At 47.2% G+C, this 27,550-nt stretch overlaps 1 protein-coding gene across 2 annotated transcripts in view; it reads right to left on the bottom strand.

Moving 5' to 3' along the window:
* Window positions 1-27,550, bottom strand: part of GRIN2A (glutamate ionotropic receptor NMDA type subunit 2A) — a 933,223-nt gene that overhangs the window by 541,858 nt on the left and 363,815 nt on the right. The window lies entirely within an intron of this gene.

Consider the following 27,550-nt stretch of genomic DNA (forward strand, 5'->3'; position numbering starts at 1 on the left):
TTCTATATTCAGGGATCAGAACCTTGATTCAGAAAATGTGACACTTGTATTAAAAATAATCTGAAAAATGTAAGTACATATCTATATCCCTAACTTTCTCAAAATGTCAGCCATTTTATTGCCCCCTTTGGGCTCATTCACAGCATGTGGCATTGAAAATGCATTCAGCGTGGTATGCAATTTAGCATGCATTGCCATTTTCTTTTTGATACCATGAATTTGACTATCATTATTTATCTTGAAGGGGCACTGTAGATCATCCCACCAAAAATTGCAAGATACACTGCAAGGCACTGCTTTGGTGATGATTGGTCCTATTTACATTAAAGGGACTCTGTTGCTAAACCAGCCAAAAGAGCAATAAAAAAAATTGTTACAGGTACGTGCGCCTTTTTATAGCCACTACAAGCCTCCCTTTATGGTTGACTATATAGCCATCCTAATATGCAATGATCTAACACAGCCTTTTTCAACCAGGGTGCCTTGAGGTTTCTTCAGGAGTGCCTTGGCAAAATGTCTAAAAATTGCCCAAAACATGTATACAAGCCAACGGGTGGAACAAGCCTTTTAGTTACACAAAGTCACAGGTTTTCATTGTGCACCATTATGACCTTCTAGCTGCCTGCATCCTAGCAACCAATGACATCATCAGTTGATAAGGAGGATGTCAGTTGCCAGCACAGCATCCTAGTTTGACCCTCCCCTGCCTATTTCCATCAGTGCTGGGGTCACATTAGCTCAGTGATGGAGAAAAACTGAAGGAGAAGAGAAACACTGGAATACAAGTCAGTACCAGTGTGCAAAAGTGTATTTGCTTTGGAAGAATAAATCATCTCTAATGTTGCGTGCCCTACATGTGTGGATTTTGCTGCTATTAGAATAGTTTTTCACATTTTAGAATGAGGTACCCTTTTAAAATTATGGACAGTCTTGAGGCACCCTATTTTAGAATGGAGTGCCTCAGGACTGTCCATAATTTTAAAGGGTGCCTCAAGACTGTCCATAATTTTAAAGGGTGCCTTGACTGAAAAAAGGTTGAGAAACACTGATCTAACACTCTGGGTAGTGTCAGAGCTTGTCATACCTCCCACCTCCAAACCTACTGGGTTATTATGATGGGCTGGAGACAGGAATGGCCAAATATTAGGCTTTAATTGTTTACTTTTGGAGGCTGCTGAACATATGTGGAGACATCCCTTTTTTCATGGAAGATTCGCAATATAGCCTTTCATACAATGAAGTGGATTTACTAAAAGCTAATAAACTGTGCACTTTGCAAGTACAGTAGAACTATTTTTTTCTCAGTTTAGTGAATGTGGTCACTTTTTTTTTCTCAGAGTTTAGAAAATATGGTCACTTTGTAAAAAATACCCAATCAGGTGCAAGGAAAACAAAAAAAATGTTTGCTTGCACATGAGTGGATGATGGAAATTAGCAGTGCTTCACCACATTCGCTAAGCTCTGGGGGAAACAAATGTAACTGCACTTGCAAAATAAACAGTCAATTTGCCTTTAGTGAATCAACCCCACTGACTTTAGCTTGTGTAACAGTCAATTGTATAACATGCTTTTTGAAAGCTGTAAGAAGCTGTGTTGAAACATTTATGGTAACGTTTAGCTCCTGTTTTTAGGCTGTTAAACTCCGTTCATAATGAGAGTGCTGATTGTCGCTTTGCCCATGTTGCTGGCAGGCTTACAGTAAGCTTAGGCACCATGTAAAACTTGTTGTAAGTCAGCAGGGAGGGAGGATGGACACCACTCAAACCGCTCCGGAGTCCTGTGAAGACACTGTGGTTCCAATGGCCTCAGCCGTCACTGCAGCCATGCCGCCTGATGTGTTTCACCCAACCCATAGGGGCTTGGTCACAGAGTTCTATGACAAAGACCCCTATGGGCAGGGCAAACATGTCAAAGGGTGTGGACGAGTGATTAAGCAGGAGATCGTGTGAAACGCATTAACAGGTCCTGTATTCATGTCCTGGTGTTTTTTGTGTCCTATGGATCAATAGATATACACTATATTCATCTATCCTCCGGTGTGCGGCTGACCCTTCTTCCTATTGCATCGTGTGTGGTGGCGAGCCAGAGCCTGCACCTGTTGTGGATTGATCTGGATTGTTTGCCTGAGCAGTATACCTTTGTTCTTTTGTTCTTTGGATGTGGACGAGTGATGACTGAGGCCATTGGCACCTCAGTGTCTTCACAGAACTCCTTGGGATGGGTTTGGGCGGTGTCTATCCTCCTTCCCTGCACACTGCCTAGCTCCTGGTACTACTTTGGAACTTTGGATGCTGCTCCCCTCTTCCTTGCCGGCAGATTGATTGTGTCCTGTCCAGCCTTGAGCAGTGCCAAATACTTGCTACATTGTTGTAAGTCTGTGGAAGCTTCCAGAACACACTGCTAAGCCATTCAGAGGTAGCTTTGTATTTTCTGAATGAATGAATAATTACAAGGCTTCCTCAGATTGGCTGAGGTAGAGGTGCGGGCAGATGATGTAATGCTCTCCACCTCAGCCAATCAGAGAAAGCCTTGTATTCATTTATAAAATACAAAGCTTCCTCTGAATAGCTAAGCAGTGCTCAATCTGACTCAGTTTTATTCTGGGAGTAGGTGGAAAGTCTTTGTCCCACTACTGGAGCACAGCGCCGTATACTATATAATAGATCTGAAGCTACATATAGTTTATACAGCACTTCCAGCAATTGCATCTGTTAGTGAAAGAAGTAGGTAGTTTGGACCAGCTTGAGCTAAACAAACTATTTCACTCAAACCTGGAGTTAAGTTTTAAAGAGTAACTTCACTTTTGTGGGAAAAAATGCAAAGAAAATTATAGCACATGCAATTGCTACTCAAGCTACATTGTAACTGGATTATTAAAAATGAACCTTTCCTTTTCAATCTGCAGTGCTGTAATTTTCTGTAAAATGTAATGCATAATGGTAGCCTGGAGGTGTTCTAAACACAGTTGGTGTACAGAACTTCCCCAGAAATGTCATGTTCTACTTATTGGCTCAGTAATTTTGCACTAACTCAGATACAAGTCTGATTTTAGACATCCTCTGCAACAAAAATCTAACTTGTGGTTACTCCACAGGGTTAAATCCCTTCTAAAGGAACGTTGACTCTGATGCTTTCCTTATTAGAACACAGCAAGTGCATAGGCTGATTAATAATGAATAAGTGGCTTCTATTCAGATTCATTTTGTACAATGACATCATTAACCATACAGTTTTTTTAGAGCATAAAATAGGTGGGAGTCTGCAATGAAGTTTGTTAAATCCTTGCAATGTACATTGATTGTTTTTTTTTCACAACAAAATTAAAGTTACTTGCAAAAATGAGAAGGGTATGGAGAGGTGAGGTGGGCGAGTCATGGCCTTGATTCATTCAGATTTGAAACAATAGATTTTATGAGCATGGGTCTAATTCCTGAAAAATATTTCCTGAAAAATATATGAAAAAGTGTGCCACCTGCTGTCTACAAATGAAAATGCCATATATCTATGGTATATTGTATGTCATATTTTTATATTTGCCTCAGAAAGCACCTTCCCAGTAACCCATATGGAAGAAAAATATGTTTGAAATACATTTTATAAATATTTCTCCCAAATATATTGCCACATATTTGAAATGCTACTATATATATATATATATATATATATATATATATATATATATATACACACACACACACACATACACTGCATGTTGAAATTTGTTTTTATTACAAAATATATATATATAAAATTAGTTTTAAAAATACATTTCAAATATACTGTATGCCTTTAAAAATACAAATCTACATTTTTGGAATGCATTTACAAATATTTACAGATATATGTAAAAATATATTTACATATATTTGTAAATAAACATATATTTTTTAAAAAATATATTTTTATATATTTTCTTCAGATTTTTTTAACATATAAAAAAGTCATTTTAACATATATTTTTACATATATTTGTAACTGCATTCCTAAAATGTAGATTTGTATTTTTAAAGACATACAGTATATTTGAAATGAATTTTGCATATATTTTGTAATAAAAATGCATTTCAACATGCAGTGTATATATATTGAATATGGCCAAAATTGTAGCATTTCAAATATATGGCAATATATTTGGGAAGAATATTTTTAAGATATATTTCAAATATATTTTTCTTCCATGTGGGGAACTGCATTCATGCTATTTCTAGAAGGATGCAGACAAATCAGATTAGGGCAAAACAAAAAAACAATCTGACACTCACACAGCAGTGTGCTTGCTAAAGAACATCAATTGCTCGTTTCTTGTCTGAAATAGCTCTTTATGTTTTGAGGTTTTCTGTATTACTGAAAACAAAATAAATCATGCCATGGGCAACACCTATGATGTTAATTTATATTTCCCATTGTTTTTATAATCCAGCCTCATTATACGTATATTTAGTGTTTAAAATGTTATATGCCATGCTATAAGAAAAGAATCAAGTCTAGTAGGCTATAATGTAAGATTCCACCAACAAAGAAACCAGACAATAAAGCCATGTCTCCCCATTTAAGATTTGGTTGCTAAGAAATACAGACTTTAAACTGACAATCTGTAAACAAACACTAATGTTTACACACATATAGCAATTATGGTATAGTTTTTATTCTCAGTTCTCCCTAGAGATCATGAAGACTGCAGCTGTTGGGTATTCTTGTAGCATGAATGCAAAGAAATTGATTTATTTTGTGTGTCCTCACATTTTATTACCACTAAATTAATAATACTCATTTAAATAAACAGTTTGTAAAGCATGCATCATTAGGCCAGTAGGTTTTTAGTTTACTAATTGGGTAAACACCAATTATCTCTTCATATGTCAATGTTTTATTTCTTTGTGAAATCACGCAGTTGTATCAGCTGGTGTATCATTTTATTACAGTCTTTCTCACCCAGGGTCCTAGGGAACCTTAGGGTTTCTCCCAGAGCTTGCCAGGGGTTCCTTGAGCAATGAGCAGTGACCATTAACACATTTATGCTATCTGATCTATCCCATCAGGAAGCTGTCAAAGCCACCATCCAATCATAAGTGACGGAGGCTTTTCCTGCCCTCTTGCTGCACATATACATGTCCCATGTGAAAGTGTGGCTGTGGGACTCGGAATGCCTTCACTGCCTATGATTGGCTGTCAGCCTCAACAGCTTCCTGGTGGGTTGGATTCATATGCAAACACACCTTGGCTTGTCCCTAGTAAGGAGCATTCTTTCTACTGACCATCACAATTAAGCTCAGGAATAATTTATTCCCTTCATGTCCAGGCCATTTTTTGCTATTCGGCACTGCTCAACTTAGGCCTGGTTCACACCTATGCATTTTTCTGTGTTTTTTGCAGAAACTCACTACAGTCCATTTAACCTCCCTGGCGGTATGATTATTTCAGATTTTTGGTGCTGAAAGCGGTACCATTATTTTGCATAGAAATTTGGCGTTTTATATTGTAGGCCTGTAATTCTTAGGAATAACTCACTGAAATCTGTCCGAACAAGAGTCTAGTAAACATCCCAGGTAGGATAAAACTTGAAACACGAAATCATAAATTATAATTTAATAAATAATCATAATAAATTTAATTCAATAATATAATCAAACCAAAAACACTGAAATTTGAAATAGAGTGCCAAGTTTGCACAACACTGAACAAAGTCGCAAAATCGTTTTCAGTGTCTGATGACGAATTTCCCCACAAATCATTATCATTCAATTCTGCAAGTGGTTCTGATTTACTATCGCTGTTCTCTAGCTGGTCTAAAACCGCTTTTGACCTAAAGGGACGCTTTTTGGACGCCATGGACATTTCTCAGTTTCCAGGCAGAAAGAACAGTAAAAATGCAGGCAGGGCACAGGACAAAGCACTCGGGACAAAATGTATGTGAAATGGTTTGATACAGTAATGGAGTACTATGTGATTTTAGTGTATTTAGTGAATGTCACTTTTTGTCATTTTCAAATTTCCCGCCGTTCTGTCCCCGTACGTCCCGACGTCGCAGGGACGGAACCCAGATGACAGATGCCGGATTACATTGCCGGGGACACTGCAAGAGAGACATCGTGGGAGCGCAGGACAAGGTAAGTGACCAAGGGATCGCAGAGCAACGCCGCATGGTAACCCTGAGTGTAGCTCCGGGTTACTGCTTGTGGTACTGAAACTTTACCCCGAGCTACACTCGGGAATACCGCCAGGGGTTAACATGGTTTCCTATGGGACACGTTCACATCTATGCATTTTCAGCCGCTGCATCTTTTAATAGGGTCAGGGACACTTTTTCTTGCAGCAGGTTACAACATGCATACATATGAACCAGGCCTTAAACTGACAATTGCGCAGTCAAGCAACACTGTATCCACATGAAATTTATATCCATTTTTTTCACACAAATAGAACTTTCTTTTGCTGGTATTTGATCACTACTAGACTTTTTATTTTTTATTATATAAACAAATAAAAACTGAACATGTAAAAAAACCACAATATTTTTTACTTTCTGCTACTATTCTGACACATGCCTTTGGTAAATCAGTATTTCTGGAGCTTTTTCACATATTTACAAATGATATAGAGTTTGAGATTAAAAGTATAATTGTTTTTATACAGTGGCTAAATGGTTAGCACTTCCGCCTGGCAGTACTAAGGTCATTGGTTCAAATCCCAACCATGGCACCACCTGCCTGGAGTTTGAATGTTCTCCCTTTGCCTGCGTGGGTTTCCTCTGGGTACTCTGGTCTCTTCCCACACTCCAAAGACATGTTGGTAGGTTAATTGGCTCCTGTCTAAATTGTCCCTATTATGTGTATGTATGAATATAAGCTAGGGACCTTAGATTGTATGCCCCTTGAGGGTTAGGGACTGATGTGAATGTACAATATATATGTAAAGCGCTGTGTAAATTGATGGTGCTATAAAAGTACTTAAAATAAATAAATGTTTGCAGATGACATCCAACTATACAGTGAAATAACAAAATGTCTCCAATTTATCAGACTATCTCAATGCACTATTTTATTGTAAAACGATGTAGAAAATTAGGTTTAATGTTGATAATTGTAAAGTTATGTACTTGGGGGTTAAAAACATTCTTGCATCCTAAATCCTAGGAGAGGAACAGTTGGGGGAGCCAATGGTTTAGGATCTGGGTGTTCTGGTAGATCATAGACTTATTAATAGCATTGGGGTTGATTTACTGAAGGCAAAGCTGTTCACGTTGGAAAGGAAGATGTACTTTACAAGGGAATTTGCCCCAGAGTTTAGTTTATGGGGTGAAGCTCTTCCAACTTCCATCATCCAAACATTTCCTTGTATGTGATTGGGTAACGTTTCAAAGTGAAACTTCACTAAATTTGTTAAGTGAACCACCTAATTGCCTTCAACCCTATGGTCTGCACAATCTTGGACTGTCAAAGGGTGCAGTAATTTCAAATCCTTGGATTATGAGAATAATACTTACATTTTGGAACATTATTAGGCATAAGAAATATTATATATTACTTTAATAGATTGCTACAAATCAGCTGTAAACTCATTTTTCTGCAGAAACACGTAACATAGAAAGGCACACAAGAAATTATTGAGTACAGATTTCCGCAATAACAAAAGAGCAGTGTTTTAACAAAACTTTGACATGAAGTACCTTTATATTTTGATTTCACCTAATTTATATCAAAATCAGAATGGCTTATTTTTCTGAAGCTGTCCACTGCAAACCATTTTTTCTGGCTCCTGGCTAGCCGATAGTATCTTAGATAATTAGAGCTGACATAGTGCATTGCCTTTCAGCAGATTATGCAGGTTTTTGCAGAAGCTGCATTGAAAAGGATATGGTTGAAATTTGTTTCATAACTTCATTGGCCTTGCCCTGACTATATTGCAGGTTAGGGGAATGTTAACATCAATTATGCATAAAGACTGCCTTGGGTCTATAACATAGGTTATATACAGTATAAACAAGCTATATAAGGTGATTCATTTACGTTAGCACAACATAAAACATTTTTTCAGCCATTTTGTTGATAAAAAAAGTGAAGATATTGCTACATACTGGAATAAAATTGCAAACAGAACAGAGATTTCTAAATTCTTCCCAGTGACTTAAAGTAATCACTGCTTATTCATAGAGCTAATTTCAATAGAGATGTTTGTTTTACATTTCCCTTCCTAATCTCCATTCCAATTGTTTAAAATGTTGCCCTTGTAACACTCTCAGGAGTAGAGTGTTACAAGGGCACACTGTAACAGGGAGACTGTTTACTTGATCACATAGATATTCTATCAGCTTAAAAAATAATGTGAAGTGTGTTCACTTTGAATACCCAATCATGTGGAAGGAAATTAAAAAAGAGATGTTTTCAAGCACGTGCTCAGTTGAATAAAGTGAATACGGTTTCACACTATTTATTGGGCTTGAACAATATAATTTTTTCAAAGTGAATATTCACATTGCTAAGTATAATGTCTTTATTTCTTTAGCAAAACAATTGCATTGTATTGTTATTTGAGCAACCTTGTGTGCCTCTGGAAAACATTGAAGCCTAAGCCAAGTTGTATGTTCTAGTGTACACCTTATCAAATCATGTAGGTAGAAAGATATGTTCTGCATGTTTTACCTATTTTGTGACATACAGTGGTTCTAAGCCCAGGTAGCGAGCTTCAGAGGGGACTGATGTGTTCTGTTTGAGAGCAGTAGTCTCTCTGCAGTGGTCCAACATGTGCCCTGCTTACAATAACACTGTATTCAGCATTTTTTTCTATTTAGTTTTTTCTTGAGTCCCAAAGTTGTTTCCCCTCTATACCCTCATGGAATCCTACACCATTTTTTGGAGATTGCTCTGTGTTGCACCTTATAACTTTTAGCATTTGTAGTCTGATGTAATGTATTATTCACCTCTTATTCAGGACATATAGGGCTCCCATTTGGTAGCAGACTTGTATACATGTATGTAGCACCTTTCTAGGCTGCTAGGGGGAGCTATACTCCAATTGATAGACATGGGCTGAGTAGCAGTCCAAGTGTGATAGTCAGAGGGGTCAAATTGTGGTTAGGAGCTGAGAAGCTTTGCAGATAAGTCCTCTGAGACTTCCCCTGCACTAGAACTTTGGAGAAAGATCTCGAAGCAGTGGGCAGAGGAAATGAGTGGCTGATCTGCACTTTTGAGGGATCTTTGCCAATCCCCAACAGGAGGTTTGGCATGGGGCAAAGACAGCCCTTAAAAATGAGAGATCCTGCACAGCAGCAGGAGAGTTCGGGTGGAAGATGAGGAAGTAAGGCTGGAAAACAGGAGTCTGGGAGGGGGCCCAGATGGAGAAGGGGTCACCTACAGGCAGTTGAGCTTGAAAGGAGGAAAACTCAGGACTTCACTGACCCCCAGAGTGAGGACCACCTGTGCAGCAGGGAAGGAGTGGCCCACCTAGAAGGCCTGGTAACAGCCACCAACCCACCAGCAGTACAGGAGAAGGACTGAGTGAGTAAACCTGCACCCCCTGGGCCAGAAAGGGGAAAGAGGTGGGAAACTGGCTTAGCTTTTTACCCGGGACTGTTCACACTGCAGTGGCAGGCACTGGATCCCCTGACCAGGGAATCACCCAGTACAGCTGGATGAGGAGTGGATTCATCTGGGGTCTGAGGTGGTACTATAGAAGATGCTGGCTAGATCTCCAGAAGAAATTTTTGCTGTAAAGACTTATATAGTTGCTAAGTAGTTTTTCCTCTGTTGCTGTTATCCTTGGGCATTCCGTACACCCCTTACCCCATCCAAGTTCAATTCCCCTAATAAAACTTCAAAACATAGCTCAAGGACTGGTTACTGTCTCCTGGATGTAAGTCTGTGTGAAGGAAATGTGTGTTCCTTGGCTGTGCAGGACTGTAGGGGGACATAAACTGAGCGACTCCTAAGGGGGTAGTGCTACATGTAAATTTATTTTCAAGGTTTTAATAAAAAAGAAATAGGGAACATTAAATGGTAAATCTCACAGTGAGTATGTGTGTTCTAATTTAGCAGAGGTTTTTTTTCCCATCACAATGCTAGATAGTGGCACACAAAAATAAACATTCATATATTTTCATACATTGTTAGCTTACCCTAGGTTCACATATGTACGGCTCTGCAAACTGCAGTTTGCACCGGCACGGCAACCCATTCATTTGACTGGGCTGCCAAGCCTCCTGAAATGTGGGGAAAAGGTCCCTAAACCATTTTTGGAATCACAGCCTACACGAGAACTACAATTACAGTGAAGTTCCCAGTGCAGGTGAGATTTCCAGTGTGGGCAGTGTGCCATTAGAACTAATGGTACCTGCCCACATCTCCTGTGTTTTACTATGTGTGTGGTTGCGGCTGCAGGAACACGTGTCCAGGGCCGCTGATATGGGGGTACTCCGGGCCCTCCTGTAGGGGATCTAGCCCCATCAGCTGCAGAGGGGGGGCCCGGACAGCTGACAAGCCCATCTGCAGCTGCTAAATTCCATTATTAGCCTCCTGTCATTCTAGCACAACGCGGCTCAGTGTTCTGAATGTTAGAGGCGCTCCTGCTCTGCTCCACAGGTTTGACACTTTCGAGTTTCCTTCTGTTTACATTTGATTGCAACTTTGTTTCTCTCCTCTCCCCCAGACTGATCCATTCCTGTTCGCTGCTACAAACCTCTCTTTCCTTATACAACTTGACCCCCCCCCCCCCCGTCATCACCTGTTCCCTCTGCAAATCTATATATCACTGCTCAACTCTTTTTGTTTAACTATTTATTTACTGATCAAGTTAATGTGTCTCATTTCCTATCACCTACAGCTCAGATCTCACATTATTATAAGATTCCTAATTGTATCTCACTACTAGTCTGATTGAATTCACAATTCCTGGTCAGTCCAGTTCCCTTACCTATAATAACCTTCAGGGCCAGTTCACACTACATGTGTTTCAGTTGCTTTTTTCTGCATCCAAAATGCACAGAAAGTAGGTGATATGGTTGTCAATATCATAGTTCACATCAGCATTTGCAGTTCCAGTGCATTCCAGTTGCAGAAAAAAAAGTAGAAAAGGCTGCATTTTTTCTGCACAGAACTGTACTGTAACATGGTAAAACGCATCACAAACACACCAGAATGCACCAAAATGCACCAAAAATGCACTGGAATATACATATCCCTAATTGAATTGAAGAGAGAGGGGGAAAAATGAGCTGGAATGCATAAAAAATGCACTGGAACGCATCAAAAGCACACCAGAACACACTAAAAATGTGTCAAAACAACACATGCAAAAATGCATCCAGAACACATTTAGACTGCAATTCTATAGTGTGAACTGGCCCTTAGGACTTGTTCACACCATTTGTCCTGCACAGCAAAGAAACGCAAGGTCCTTTGTAGATGTGCGCAGGTACCATGAATACTTAATTGCACCTCCACACATATCTAGTAAACACAGATGCACTACTGTGTGGTTAGGTGCAACACACTTTTAAAATAATATGTCTGCAGTATTTTTGCATGTTCCCACACGTTAGGCAGCCCATTGAAATTAATGGGATGAGGAAAAAAAATTGTCAAAAATGCCACATTCACACAGGTCCTCTGGCCTGTACAGTATGAATGAGTGGGTTGTTCATGTGGCTGGAGGCACCTGTTCCACTATGAGGACACAGCAGCTGTATGAACACAGGTTTTAATCTGACAGGTGTGCAGGCGTGGGGAAGTGGCCCTGAATGCTCACTGTCTGTGTTCAGGGCTGTACACCTGCACCCATATGCCTGTCAAATTAGGACCTGCAGCATTTCCATAGAGTAACATAGGTTGCCTGCAAACAGCTCCAAGTGGCTCCAGCCACAAAAACAAACCACTGATTCACACTCTACAGGCCACAGCACCCATGTGAATGAGCCCCAAGACCTCACTTACACACACAGCTTTATTTATTAACTCAGTACAGTTTTATCATTTAGATTTCACAGGAGTTTGGTTGTGACTATGTCCATTAATAATGTTTTTAGTGAATTTTTACCATAAATATAATTTTGATATTTTCTCTGGTGGTGGTGGTGGGGGGGGGGGGGGGGGCTGTCAGGTAGGCTGTACCGGGCCCCATGATATCTAACAGCAGCCCTGTAGGTGTCAATCACCTGCACAGGTGGGAGCCTAGACTACAAGAGTTTTGTTGAGAGAAAAACATCTTAGTATCTTAGTGCAGGCTTCTGGGAAAATCAGTTGGCAAACAACAAACAGGAGATGATGTTTTTGGAGGCATTTTTATAGAAAAATAGCAGCACTGCAGGTTGAAAAGGAAAGGTAATTTTTAATCACATTACATTACAACATAGCTTGTGCATCAATTGTATATGCTATATTATTTTTTATTTGCTATATTTATTCCATGAAAGTGGAGCTACTCTTTAACATTAGGATACAATTAATTTGTGTTTGCATGGGCATGATCCCATGCACTTCTGCAGCAAAAAATCCTTTTTAATAATGATCTATTGCTTGCTGTTGAAGGTACTCTGTCCTGATAAACACCACAAGCCTGTGCCTCAGTTCAGCACCTTGGCTTAATATTGGGCTGTTGCTGCCACTAACTGGTGGCAAGCCCAGCTTTAAATACGTTGGAACCCACCAGAGCCACTGAGACCTGGGTATGTTAAAAGGGTGCAGAGACAAAAAGCAGCTAAACCAGCTCTGTTTTAAATGGCACCTCAAGTAGTCAAGTAGGATATTACTAGAGATGAGCGAAGAAATGAAAAATTCGATTCGACTGATTCGGCGAATTCGTGGACAATATTCGATTCGAGTCGAATAAATTCGCTGTGAATTTAACTTAAAAAAGGGTGTTTCTAGGCTTCAGAGAGACTTAATATTAGTGCAGAACACTGTACCTTTAATTTAAATGCCCTTGGAGTCTGCTGGGGAAGAGAAATAATACTGTCAGTCAGTATGACATGCAGATGAGTGCCGTCGATCTTAGAATCACCGCACACTTCACTCATTTGGGCAGTCACGGGGCCAAAACCAGAGTGTGGAGCCACAGTGTGGCGGTGGAGGCAGCAGCAATGGGAGGCCATACAGCACCCTATGACAAAAATGGAAACCACCAGCAGTGTGAGGAGACCTGAAAGTGGCACATGGCAGAGTGTGGCGATAGAGACAGCAGCAATGGGAGGCCGTACAGGGACCCATGACACACTCTGGACCTGGCAGCAGCATGAGGAGGCGGTACAGGGGCCCATGACAGATTACGGGCCTGGCAGCAGCATGAGGAGTCGGTACAGGGGCCCATGGCAGATTACGGGCCTGGCAGCAGCAATGGGAGGCCGTACAGGGACCCATGACACACTCTGGACCTGGCAGCAGCATGGGGAGGCGGTACAGGGGCCCATGACAGATTACGGGCCTGGCAGCAGCATGAGGAGTCGGTACGGGGGCCCATGACACACTCTGGACCTGGCAGCAGCATGAGGAGGCGGTACAGGGGCGCATGACAGATTACGAGCCTGGCAGCAGCAACTTGGACAGGAGGACGTTCAGCTTCTGCACCGTCGGGTGCGTGCTCGCAAACTGTTGTCTCTTGGAAACGGATTCCAAGAAAGACTGCTGACGGAATCCGTGAAGAGGAGTAGCAGGAGAAGGAGCATCTGAACGAGCGGAATATGCCAACAAGCGACAACAGTGGCCCATGACAGATTACGGGCCTGGCAGCAGCATGAGGAGTCGGTACGGGGGCCCATGGCAGATTACGGGCCTGGCAGCAGCTATGGGAGGCCCGTAATCTGCCAGCACCCTATGACAAAAAATGGAACCCACCAGCAGTGTGAGGAGACCTGAAAGTGGCACATGGCAGAGTGTGGCGATGGAGACAGCAGCAATGGGAGGCCGTACAGGGACCCATGAGAGACTCTGGACCTGGCAGCAGCATGAGGAGGCGGTATAGGGGCCCATGGCAGATTAGGGGCCTGGCAGCAGCTATGGGAGGCCCGTAATCTGCCAGCACCCTATGACAAAAAATGGAACACACCAGCAGTGTGAGGAGACCTGAAAGTGGCACATGGCAGAGTGTGGCGATGGAGGCAGCAGCAATGGGAGGCCGTACAGGGACCCATGAGAGACTCTGGACTTGGCAGCAGCATGAGGAGGCGGTATAGGGGCCCATGGCAGATTAGGGGCCTGGCAGCAGCTATGGGAGGCCCGTAATCTGCCAGCACCCTATGACAAAAAATGGAACACACCAGCAGTGTGAGGAGACCTGAAAGTGGCACATGTTTGGGGCATGATTCATGGCGGATTTAGTCAGTTGTGTCAGGAACTGGTGGTTTGAAATCCAGACTAATCCACGCCTGATTCATTTTCACAAACGTGAGTCTCTCCACACTTTGGGTGGACAGTCGTGTCCTCCGCGGAGTTGCAATACCTCCTGCCGCACTAAACACGCGCTCCGATGCCACGCTACTGGCCGGGCATGACAGCCTTTCAAGGGCAAATTCAGCTAGTTGGGGCCAAAGGTCAAGTTTCGTTGCCCAGTAGTCAAGGGGATTGTCTACCTCGGTTGGCAGGGTGCTGTCCAAGTAGGCCTAAGCCTGTTGTTTGAGGTCCTGCTCCAGGTCCACCTGATGCTGCTGCTGCTGCTGCGGCTGGTTAGTAGTTTCCTCACTGCGCTGGTGAAGAAAGCTACTCATCATCGACTGCAGACTGAGGCAGCCGCTGCTGGTGGAGCTGCCACTGCTCCTACCACCCCACCCCTCCCCTGCTGCCATGGCAGCGGAACACGAGCGCACAGGGCCCACAGTGTCTGAGGATGGACGTTGGCGCAGACAGGCAGAGACCAGCTGACTACATAGGTGTTTTTTATAGTACGTTATTTTGGCCTCCCTCTCAGCAGGTGTGAAAAAGGCCACCATTTTTGAACGGTAGCGAGGGTCCAACAAGGTGGACAGCCAAAAGTCATCCCTCTGTCTGATGGTTATTATTCGGCTGTCGCTACGCAAGCAACCGAGCATGCTATGGGCCATTTGTGCCAAGGAATGCGAGGGACTCCCTGCCTCCATCTCCACAGCATACTGCCACGGTGCGTCTAGGTCCTCTGTCTCCTCTTCCTCCTCCTCTACCAGATGCTCCTGCTCCTCCACTCCTGTCCGCTGAGTGGAAAAACCACCCATTTCACTCAATAATTCCTGAGCACCAATGTCCTCCTCTACCTCCTCCTCTTCTTCCAGTCCTGCCCCCACAGGGGCCATGTGGCGTTGAGATCTGTGCGCCACGTCTACCGCACCCTGACCAGCCATTGTTAACAGCATTTGTTCCAGGACGTGCAACAGAGGAATGACGTCGTTCATCCCATAGTCCTGCCGACTCACGAATAGCGTGGCCTCCTCAAAGGGCCTGAGCAAGCGCAGGTGTCACGCATGAGCTGCCAATGGCTGACATCTAAGTTACACAGGGAGTACCTTTATCTGCTTTTAACATCAGGAAATCTGTGATGGCCTTTTGCTGTTCGTAAAGGCGGTCTAACATATGTAGGGTTGAATTCCACCTTGTTGCAACGTCACAGCATGAGGAGTCGGTATAGGGGCCCATGGCAGATTAGGGGCCTGGCAGCAGTTATGGGAGGCCCATAATCTGCCAGCACCCTATGACAAAAAATGGAACACACCAGCAGTGTGAGGAGACCTGAAAGTGGCACATGGCAGAGTGTGGCGATGGAGACAGCAGCAATGGGAGGCCGTACAGGGACCCATGAGAGACTCTGGACCTGGCAGCAGCATGAGGAGGCGGTATATAGGGGCCTACGGCAGATTAGGGGCCTGGCAGCAGCTATAGGAGGCCCGTAATCTGCCAGCACCCTATGTCAAAAAATTCAACACACCAGCAGTGTGTGAGGAGACCTGAAAGTGGCACATGGCAGAGTGTGGCGATGGAGACAGCAGCAATGGGAGGCCGTACAGGGACCCATGACAGACTCTGGACTTGGCAGCAGCATGAGGAGGCGGTATATAGGGGCTTATGGCAGATTAGGGGCCTGGCAGCAGCTATAGGAGGCCCGTAATCTGCCAGCACCCTATGTCAAAAAATTCAACACACCAGCAGTGTGAGGAGACCTGAAAGTGGCACATGGCAGAGTGTGGCGATGGAGACAGCAGCAATGGGAGGCCGTACAGGGACCCATGACAGACTCTGAACTTGGCAGCAGCATGAGGAGGCGGTATATAGGGGCCCATGGCAGATTAGGGGCCTGGCAGCAGCTATAGGAGGCCCGTAATCTGCCAGCACCCTATGTCAAAAAATTCAACACACCAGCAGTGTGAGGAGACCTGAAAGTGGCACATGGCAGAGTGTGGCGATGGAGACAGCAGCAATGGGAGGCCGTACAGGGACCCATGACAGACTCTGGACTTGGCAGCAGCATGAGGAGGCGGTATATAGGGGCCCATGGCAGATTAGGGGCCTGGCAGCAGCTATGGGAGGCCCGTAATCTGCCAGCACCCTATGTCAAAAAATTCTACACACCAGCAGTGTGTGAGGAGACCTGAAAGTGGCACATGGCAGAGTGTGGCGATGGAGACAGCAGCAATGGGAGGCCGTACAGGGACCCATGACAGACTCTGGACTTGGCAGCAGCATGAGGAGGCGGTATATAGGGGCCCATGGCAGATTAGGGGCCTGGCAGCAGCTATGGGAGGCCCGTAATCTGCCAGCACCCTATGTCAAAAAATTCAACACACCAGCAGTGTGTGAGGAGACCTGAAAGTGGCACATGGCAGAGTGTGGCGATGGAGAAAGCAGCAATGGGAGGCCGTACAGGGACCCATGAGAGACTCTGGACCTGGCAGCAGCATGAGGAGGCGGTATATAGGGGCCTATGGCAGATTAGGGGCCTGGCAGCAGCTATGTGAGGCCCGTAATCTGCCTGCACCCTATGTCAAAAAATTAAACACACCAGCAGTGTGAAGAGACCTGAAAGTGGCACATGGCAGAGTGTGGCGATGGAGACAGCAGCAATGGGAGGCCGTACAGGGACCATGACAGACTCTGGACTTGGCAGCAGCATGAGGAGGCGGTATATAGGGGCCCATGGCAGATTAGGGGCCTGGCAGCAGCTATGTGAGGCCCGTAATCTGCCTGCACCCTATGTCAAAAAATTTAACACACCAGCAGTGTGAAGAGACCTGAAAGTGGCACATGGCAGCAGAGTGTGGCGATGGAGACAGCAGCAATGGGAGGCCGTACAGGGACCCATGAGAGACTCTAGACTTGGCAGCAGCATGAGGAGGCGGTATATAGGGGCCCATGGCAGATTAGGGGCCTGGCAGCAGCTATGTGAGGCCCGTAATCTGCCTGCACCCTATGTCAAAAAATTAAACACACCAGCAGTGTGAAGAGACCTGAAAGTGGCACATGGCAGCAGAGTGTGGCGATGGAGACAGCAGCAATGGGAGGCCGTACAGGGACCCATGAGAGACTCTAGACTTGGCAGCAGCATGAGGAGGCGGTATATAGGGGCCCATGGCAGATTAGGGGCCTGGCAGCAGCTATGTGAGGCCCGTAATCTGCCTGCACCCTATGTCAAAAAATTAAACACACCAGCAGTGTGAAGAGACCTGAAAGTGGCACATGGCAGCAGAGTGTGGCGATGGAGACAGCAGCAATGGGAGGCCGTACAGGGACCATGACAGACTCTGGACTTGGCAGCAGCATGAGGAGGCGGTATATAGGGGCCCATGGCAGATTAGGGGCCTGGCAGCAGCTATGTGAGGCCCGTAATCTGCCTGCACCCTATGTCAAAAAATTTAACACACCAGCAGTGTGAAGAGACCTGAAAGTGGCACATGGCAGCAGAGTGTGGCGATGGAGACAGCAGCAATGGGAGGCCGTACAGGGACCCATGAGAGACTCTAGACTTGGCAGCAGCATGAGGAGGCGGTATATAGGGGCCCATGGCAGATTAGGGGCCTGGCAGCAGCTATGTGAGGCCCGTAATCTGCCTGCACCCTATGTCAAAAAATTAAACACACCAGCAGTGTGAAGAGACCTGAAAGTGGCACATGGCAGCAGAGTGTGGCGATGGAGACAGCAGCAATGGGAGGCCGTACAGGGACCCATGAGAGACTCTAGACTTGGCAGCAGCATGAGGAGGCGGTATATAGGGGCCCATGGCAGATTAGGGGCCTGGCAGCAGCTATGTGAGGCCCGTAATCTGCCTGCACCCTATGTCAAAAAATTAAACACACCAGCAGTGTGAAGAGACCTGAAAGTGGCACATGGCAGCAGAGTGTGGCGATGGAGACAGCAGCAATGGGAGGCCGTACAGGGACCATGACAGACTCTGGACTTGGCAGCAGCATGAGGAGGCGGTATATAGGGGCCCATGGCAGATTAGGGGCCTGGCAGCAGCTATGTGAGGCCCGTAATCTGCCTGCACCCTATGTCAAAAAATTTAACACACCAGCAGTGTGAAGAGACCTGAAAGTGGCACATGGCAGCAGAGTGTGGCGATGGAGACAGCAGCAATGGGAGGCCGTACAGGGACCATGACAGACTCTGGACTTGGCAGCAGCATGAGGAGGCGGTATATAGGGGCCCATGGCAGATTAGGGGCCTGGCAGCAGCTATGTGAGGCCCGTAATCTGCCTGCACCCTATGTCAAAAAATTTAACACACCAGCAGTGTGAAGAGACCTGAAAGTGGCACATGGCAGCAGAGTGTGGCGATGGAGACAGCAGCAATGGGAGGCCGTACAGGGACCCATGAGAGACTCTAGACTTGGCAGCAGCATGAGGAGGCGGTATATAGGGGCCCATGGCAGATTAGGGGCCTGGCAGCAGCTATGTGAGGCCCGTAATCTGCCTGCACCCTATGTCAAAAAATTAAACACACCAGCAGTGTGAAGAGACCTGAAAGTGGCACATGGCAGCAGAGTGTGGCGATGGAGACAGCAGCAATGGGAGGCCGTACAGGGACCCATGAGAGACTCTAGACTTGGCAGCAGCATGAGGAGGCGGTATATAGGGGCCCATGGCAGATTAGGGGCCTGGCAGCAGCTATGTGAGGCCCGTAATCTGCCTGCACCCTATGTCAAAAAATTAAACACACCAGCAGTGTGAAGAGACCTGAAAGTGGCACATGGCAGCAGAGTGTGGCGATGGAGACAGCAGCAATGGGAGGCCGTACAGGGACCATGACAGACTCTGGACTTGGCAGCAGCATGAGGAGGCGGTATATAGGGGCCCATGGCAGATTAGGGGCCTGGCAGCAGCTATGTGAGGCCCGTAATCTGCCTGCACCCTATGTCAAAAAATTTAACACACCAGCAGTGTGAAGAGACCTGAAAGTGGCACATGGCAGCAGAGTGTGGCGATGGAGACAGCAGCAATGGGAGGCCGTACAGGGACCATGACAGACTCTGGACTTGGCAGCAGCATGAGGAGGCGGTATATAGGGGCCCATGGCAGATTAGGGGCCTGGCAGCAGCTATGTGAGGCCCGTAATCTGCCTGCACCCTATGTCAAAAAATTTAACACACCAGCAGTGTGAAGAGACCTGAAAGTGGCACATGGCAGCAGAGTGTGGCGATGGAGACAGCAGCAATGGGAGGCCGTACAGGGACCATGACAGACTCTGGACTTGGCAGCAGCATGAGGAGGCGGTATATAGGGGCCCATGGCAGATTAGGGGCCTGGCAGCAGCTATGGGAGGCCCGTAATCTGCCAGCACCCTATGTCAAAAAATTTAACACACCAGCAGTGTGAAGAGACCTGAAAGTGGCACATGGCATGAGAGACTCTGGACCTGGCAGCAGCAGGAGGAGGCGGTATAGGGGCCCATGGCTGATTAGGGGCCTGGCAGCAGCTATGTGAGGCCCGTTATCTTGCAGCACCCTATGTCAAAAAATTTAACACACCAGCAGTGTGAAGAGACCTGAAAGTGGCACATGGCAGCAGAGTGTGGCGATGGAGACAGCAGCAATGGGAGGCCGTACAGGGACCCATGAGAGACTCTGGACCTGGCAGCAGCAGGAGGAGGTGGTATATAGGGGCCCATGGCAGATTAGGGGCCTGGCAGCAGCTATGTGAGGCCCGTAATCTGCCTGCACCCTATGTCAAAAAATTTAACACACCAGCAGTGTGAAGAGACCTGAAAGTGGCACATGGCAGCAGAGTGTGGCGATGGAGACAGCAGCAATGGGAGGCCGTACAGGGACCATGACAGACTCTGGACTTGGCAGCAGCATGAGGAGGCGGTATATAGGGGCCCATGGCAGATTAGGGGCCTGGCAGCAGCTATGGGAGGCCCGTAATCTGCCAGCACCCTATGTCAAAAAATTTAACACACCAGCAGTGTGAAGAGACCTGAAAGTGGCACATGGCATGAGAGACTCTGGACCTGGCAGCAGCAGGAGGAGGCGGTATAGGGGCCCATGGCTGATTAGGGGCCTGGCAGCAGCTATGTGAGGCCCGTTATCTTGCAGCACCCTATGTCAAAAAATTTAACACACCAGCAGTGTGAAGAGACCTGAAAGTGGCACATGGCAGCAGAGTGTGGCGATGGAGACAGCAGCAATGGGAGGCCGTACAGGGACCCATGAGAGACTCTGGACCTGGCAGCAGCAGGAGGAGGTGGTATATAGGGGCCCATGGCAGATTAGGGGCCTGGCAGCAGCTATGTGAGGCCCGTAATCTGCCTGCACCCTATGTCAAAAAATTTAACACACCAGCAGTGTGAAGAGACCTGAAAGTGGCACATGGCAGCAGAGTGTGGCGATGGAGACAGCAGCAATGGGAGGCCGTACAGGGACCATGACAGACTCTGGACTTGGCAGCAGCATGAGGAGGCGGTATATAGGGGCCCATGGCAGATTAGGGGCCTGGCAGCAGCTATGGGAGGCCCGTAATCTGCCAGCACCCTATGTCAAAAAATTTAACACACCAGCAGTGTGAAGAGACCTGAAAGTGGCACATGGCATGAGAGACTCTGGACCTGGCAGCAGCAGGAGGAGGCGGTATAGGGGCCCATGGCTGATTAGGGGCCTGGCAGCAGCTATGTGAGGCCCGTTATCTTGCAGCACCCTATGTCAAAAAATTTAACACACCAGCAGTGTGAAGAGACCTGAAAGTGGCACATGGCAGCAGAGTGTGGCGATGGAGACAGCAGCAATGGGAGGCCGTACAGGGACCCATGAGAGACTCTGGACCTGGCAGCAGCAGGAGGAGGTGGTATATAGGGGCCCATGGCAGATTAGGGGCCTGGCAGCAGCTATGTGAGGCCCGTAATCTGCCTGCACCCTATGTCAAAAAATTTAACACACCAGCAGTGTGAAGAGACCTGAAAGTGGCACATGGCAGCAGAGTGTGGCGATGGAGACAGCAGCAATGGGAGGCCGTACAGGGACCATGACAGACTCTGGACTTGGCAGCAGCATGAGGAGGCGGTATATAGGGGCCCATGGCAGATTAGGGGCCTGGCAGCAGCTATGGGAGGCCCGTAATCTGCCAGCACCCTATGTCAAAAAATTTAACACACCAGCAGTGTGAAGAGACCTGAAAGTGGCACATGGCATGAGAGACTCTGGACCTGGCAGCAGCAGGAGGAGGCGGTATAGGGGCCCATGGCTGATTAGGGGCCTGGCAGCAGCTATGTGAGGCCCGTTATCTTGCAGCACCCTATGTCAAAAAATTTAACACACCAGCAGTGTGAAGAGACCTGAAAGTGGCACATGGCAGCAGAGTGTGGCGATGGAGACAGCAGCAATGGGAGGCCGTACAGGGACCCATGAGAGACTCTGGACCTGGCAGCAGCAGGAGGAGGTGGTATATAGGGGCCCATGGCAGATTAGGGGCCTGGCAGCAGCTATGTGAGGCCCGTAATCTGCCTGCACCCTATGTCAAAAAATTTAACACACCAGCAGTGTGAAGAGACCTGAAAGTGGCACATGGCAGCAGAGTGTGGCGATGGAGACAGCAGCAATGGGAGGCCGTACAGGGACCCATGAGAGACTCTGGACCTGGCAGCAGCAGGAGGAGGTGGTATATAGGGGCCTATGGCAGATTAGGGGCCTGGCAGCAGCTATAGGAGGCCCGTAATCTGCCAGCACCCTATGTCAAAAAATTCAACACACCAGCAGTGTGAGGAGACCTGAAAGTGGCACATGTTTGAGGCATGATTCATGGCGGATTTAGTCAGTTGTGTCAGGAACTGGTGGTTTGAAATCCAGACTAATCCACGCCTGATTCATTTTCACAAACGTGAGTCTCTCCACACTTTGGGTGGACAGTCGTGTCCTCCGCGGAGTTACAATACCTCCTGCCGCACTAAACACGCGCTCCGATGCCACGCTACTGGCCGGGCATGACAGCCTTTCAAGGGCAAATTCAGCTAGTTGGGGCCAAAGGTCAAGTTTCGTTGCCCAGTAGTCAAGGGGATTGTCTACCTCGGTTGGCAGGGTGCTGTCCAAGTAGGCCCAAGCCTGTTGTTTGAGCTCCTGCTCCAGGTCCACCTGATGCTGCTGCTGCTGCTGCGGCTGGTTAGTAGTTTCCTCACTGCGCTGGTGAAGAAAGCTACTCATCATCGACTGCAGACTGAGGCAGCCGCTGCTGGTGGAGCTGCCACTGCTCCTACCACCCCACCCCTCCCCTGCTGCCATGCCAGCGGAACGCGAGCGCACAGGGCCCACAGTGTCTGAGGATGGACGATGGCGCACAAAGGCAGAGACCAACTGACTACATAGGTGGTTTTTATAGTACGTAATTTTGGCCTCCCTCTCAGCAGGTGTGAAAAAGGCCACCATTTTGGACCGGTAGCGAGGGTCCAACAAGGTGGACAGCCAAAAGTCATCCCTCTGTCTGATGGTTATTATTCGGCTGTCGCTACGCAAGCAACCGAGCATGCTATGGGCCATTTGTGCCAAGGAATGCGAGGGACTCCCTGCCTCCATCTCCACAGCATACTGCCACGGTGCGTCTGGGTCCTCTGTCTCCTCCTCCTCCTCCTCTACCAGATGCTCCTGCTCCTCCACTCCTGTCCGCTGAGTGGAAAAACCACCCATTTCACTCAATAATTCCTGAGCACAAATGTCCTCCTCTACCTCCTCCTCTTCTTCCTGTCCTGCCCCCACAGGGGTCATGTGGCGTTGAGATCTGTGCGCCACGTCTACCGCACCCTGACCAGCCATTGTTAACAGCATTTGTTCCAGGACGTGCAACAGAGGAATGACGTCGTTCATCCCATAGTCCTGCCGACTCACGAATAGCGTGGCCTCCTCAAAGGGCCTGAGCAAGCGGCAGGTGTCACGCATGAGCTGCCAATGGCTGACATCTAAGTTACACAGGGGAGTACCTTTATCCGCTTGTAACATCAGGAAATCGGTGATGGCCTTTCGCTGCTCGTAAAGGCGGTCTAACATGTGTAGGGTTGAATTCCACCTTGTTGCAACGTCGCAGATCAGGCGATGCTGTGGAATTCCGTTCTGCCGCTGCAGCTCAATGAGGGTGTTCTTTGCGGTGTAGGAATGGCTGAAATGCATGCACAGTTTACGTGACATTTTAAGGATGTCTTGCAGTGGGATGGTGGATTTTAGGAACCGCTTGACAACCAGATTGAACACGTGAGCCATGCATGGCGCATGGCACAACCTTCCTTGACGCAGAGCAGACACCATGTTCTTTCCGTTGTCAGTCAACATGGTTCCGATTTTTAGTTTGCGCGGAGACAGCCATCTGTCGATTTCTCTGTTCATTACACTCAGCAGTTCCTCCCCTGTGTGACTACGTTCGCCAAGGCATACCAGGTGCAGCACAGCGTGACACCGTTGCGCCCTGCACATGTGATATGCCGGTCGGGTAATGGGACTTGGCACGGGGGTGGCGGCTGAGGACACGGCGGAAAAAGAGGTGGTAGAGGCGGACATGCTTGCTGGACCAAGGACGTGCAAACGTGGAGGCAAAAGCGTCGTGACCTGTCCAAGTTGCTGGTGCGGCTGTGCCGGCACCACGTTCACCCAGTGGGCCGTAAATGACATGTACTGTCCCTGACCGTAGTTACAGCTCCACACGTCGGCGCTGCCGTGCACTTTGGCAGAGACCGACATGCTCAAAGACTGGCCCACCATCTCTTCTACATGTGAATGCAGGGCTGGCACTGCCTTTTGGGCAAAGAAATGACGGCTTGGCACTCTCCACCGCGGCGCGGCACAAGCCATCATTTCTCGGAAAGGTGCTGAGTCCACCAGTTGGAAAGGGAGGGACTGCAGCACCAGCAACTTGGACAGGAGGACGTTCAGCTTTTGCACCGTCGGGTGCGTGCTCGCAAACTGTTGTCTCTTGGATACGGATTCCAAGAAAGACTGTTGACGGAATCCGAGAAGAGGAGTAGCAGGAGAAGGAGCATCTGAACGAGCGGAAGATGCCAATGAGCGACAACTCCCCTCAGCAGAGGTGTTGGAGCCTTGACTGGCTGATAGAGGGCGATTGACGACGTCGGGTGACGGAGCAAGTAACGGAGCGGGTGATGGAGCGGGGGCTGGGGCAGGCAGAACCGCCGTATGTTTATCACGGTTTTCCCAGGCCACCGAATGGTGACGCTGCATATGCTGACGCAACGCTGTAGTCCCAACATGGGCCCCCTGGCCACGCTTGCATTTCTGGCCACATAGTCGACATACGGCTACGTTTACTTCCTCGGGCGGCTTGAGGAAAAATTGCCACACCACCGAGTAGGAAACTTTGCCCCCGCTACTCTTCACTGGCTGACTGCTACTTCCTCCGTGCGCACCGGCACCACTACTGGCCGTGGTGGTAGGCTGCAGTGGAGCTGGTGCTCTACTCCGTGGACGTTTGGCTCCACTGACACTGATGCGACCCTGCTGCTGTCTCCTGGGCAACCCACCGACTGTTTTGCTCGCTGCCAAGCTGCCACCCTCTTCTCCTGATGATGCGGAAGAAATTGCCTGATGACGACGAGGCTGCCAAGTGCGATCAACCTCCTCATCATCAAGTAGGGTCTCCGCCTCACTACTAGCCCCCTCGGCTGCGTCTGGGTCAGGAGACAGACCTGTCTCTAGACCGGCTACCGAGCCACTCTCCTCGCCAGTACTTGTTCGCTTGGCTGCTGAAAAGGCCGATGTCTCCCCCCGTTCCTGACCGCCCTCTGTTAGCTCTTCCTCACTGTACAGTGGGGCTGAGCCCACAGCATGCGATACTTCGCTTGGTGAGGGAACAGCAAAGGACAGGGGCAGGTAGAGGACACGTGATTTCAGTGGGCTTGGTCCCGGGCCATGCCAACTAACGGTTGTGTCTGACGTACCCACCGACCGTTGGCTGTAGGTGTCAGAGGTGACCTGGGAAGAGGAAGACGACCGAGCCAACCAATCAATGACGGCAGGGTTGTCGGTGGAGACACGACCGCTGGATGACACCGGGAGCACTGGCCTCTGGCTGCGAATACTGCTGCCTCGACCCCTTCCTCTGCTGCCACGTCTGCTCGCTCCTAAAACATTGCCTCCTCTGCCACTCCTCTGCATGTTGTCTGACATACTATTTAATTCAACGATTAGGTGTCCCTGAGTAACAATTCTCTGGCACTCAGTAACAATTCTGTCTGTCCCTGAGTATGAATTCTGTGGCCCTGAGTAACAATTCTGTGTCTGTGCGAGTAACAATTCTGTGTCTGTGCGAGTAACAATTCTGTGTCTGTGCAAGTAACAATTTTGTGTCTGTGCGAGTAACAATTCTCTGGCACTCAGTAACAATTCTGTCTGTCCCTGAGTAACAATTCTCTGGCACTCAGTAACAATTCTGTCTGTCCCTGAGTAACAATTCTCTGGCACTCAGTAACAATTCTGTCTGTCCCTGAGTAACAATTCTCTGGCACTCAGTAACAATTCTGTCTGTCCCTGAGTAACAATTCTCTGGCACTCAGTAACAATTCTGTCTGTCCCTGAGTAACAATTCTCTGGCACTCAGTAACAATTCTGTCTGTCCCTGAGTAACAATTCTCTGGCACTCAGTAACAATTCTGTCTGTCCCTGAGTATGAATTCTGTGGCCCTGAGTAACAATTCTGTGTCTGCGCGAGTAACAATTCTGTGTCTGTGCAAGTAACAATTTTGTGTCTGTGCGAGTAACAATTCTCTGGCACTCAGTAACAATTCTGTCTGTCCCTGAGTATGAATTCTGTGGCCCTGAGTAACAATTCTGTCTCTGTGCGAGTAACAATTCTGTGTCTGTGCAAGTAACAATTTTGTGTCTGTGAGAGTAACAATTCTCTGGCACTCAGTAACAATTCTGTCTGTCCCTGAGTAACAATTCTCTGGCACTCAGTAACAATTCTGTCTGTCCCTGAGTATGAATTCTGTGGCCCTGAGTAACAATTGTGTGTCTGTGCAAGTAACAATTCTGTGTCTGTGCAAGTAACAATTTTGTGTCTGTGAGAGTAACAATTCTCTGGCACTCAGTAACAATTCTGTCTGTCCCTGAGTAACAATTCTCTGGCACTCAGTAACAATTCTGTCTGTCCCTGAGTAACAATTCTGTCTGTCCCTGAGTATGAATTCTGTGGCCCTGAGTAAGAATTCTCTGGCACTCAGTAACAATTCTGTCTGTCCCTGAGTATGAATTCTGTGGCCCTGAGTAACAATTGTGTGTCTGTGCAAGTAACAATTCTGTGTCTGTGCAAGTAACAATTTTGTGTCTGTGAGAGTAACAATTCTCTGGCACTCAGTAACAATTCTGTCTGTCCCTGAGTAACAATTCTCTGGCACTCAGTAACAATTCTGTCTGTCCCTGAGTATGAATTCTGTGGCCCTGAGTAACAATTCTGTCTCTGTGCGAGTAACAATTCTGTGTCTGTGCAAGTAACAATTTTGTGTCTGTGAGAGTAACAATTCTCTGGCACTCAGTAACAATTCTGTCTGTCCCTGAGTAAGAATTCTCTGGCACTCAGTAACAATTCTGTCTGTCCCTGAGTAACAATTCTCTGGCACTCAGTAACAATTCTGTCTGTCCCTGAGTAACAATTCTGTCTGTCCCTGAGTATGAATTCTGTGGCCCTGAGTAAGAATTCTCTGGCACTCAGTAACAATTCTGTCTGTCCCTGAGTATGAATTCTGTGGCCCTGAGTAACAATTGTGTGTCTGTGCGAGTAACAATTCTGTGTCTGTGCAAGTAACAATTTTGTGTCTGTGAGAGTAACAATTCTCTGGCACTCAGTAACAATTCTGTCTGTCCCTGAGTAACAATTCTCTGGCACTCAGTAACAATTCTGTCTGTCCCTGAGTATGAATTCTGTGGCCCTGAGTAACAATTCTGTCTCTGTGCGAGTAACAATTCTGTGTCTGTGCAAGTAACAATTTTGTGTCTGTGAGAGTAACAATTCTCTGGCACTCAGTAACAATTCTGTCTGTCCCTGAGTAAGAATTCTCTGGCACTCAGTAACAATTCTGTCTGTCCCTGAGTAACAATTCTCTGGCACTCAGTAACAATTCTGTCTGTCCCTGAGTAACAATTCTGTCTGTCCCTGAGTATGAATTCTGTGGCCCTGAGTAAGAATTCT

This window comes from Staurois parvus, unplaced genomic scaffold (genome assembly GCF_062004578.1).
Source record: "Staurois parvus isolate SC_StPar_1 unplaced genomic scaffold, SC_StPar_1.0 ptg000200l, whole genome shotgun sequence".
Classification (NCBI taxonomy): domain Eukaryota; kingdom Metazoa; phylum Chordata; class Amphibia; order Anura; family Ranidae; genus Staurois; species Staurois parvus.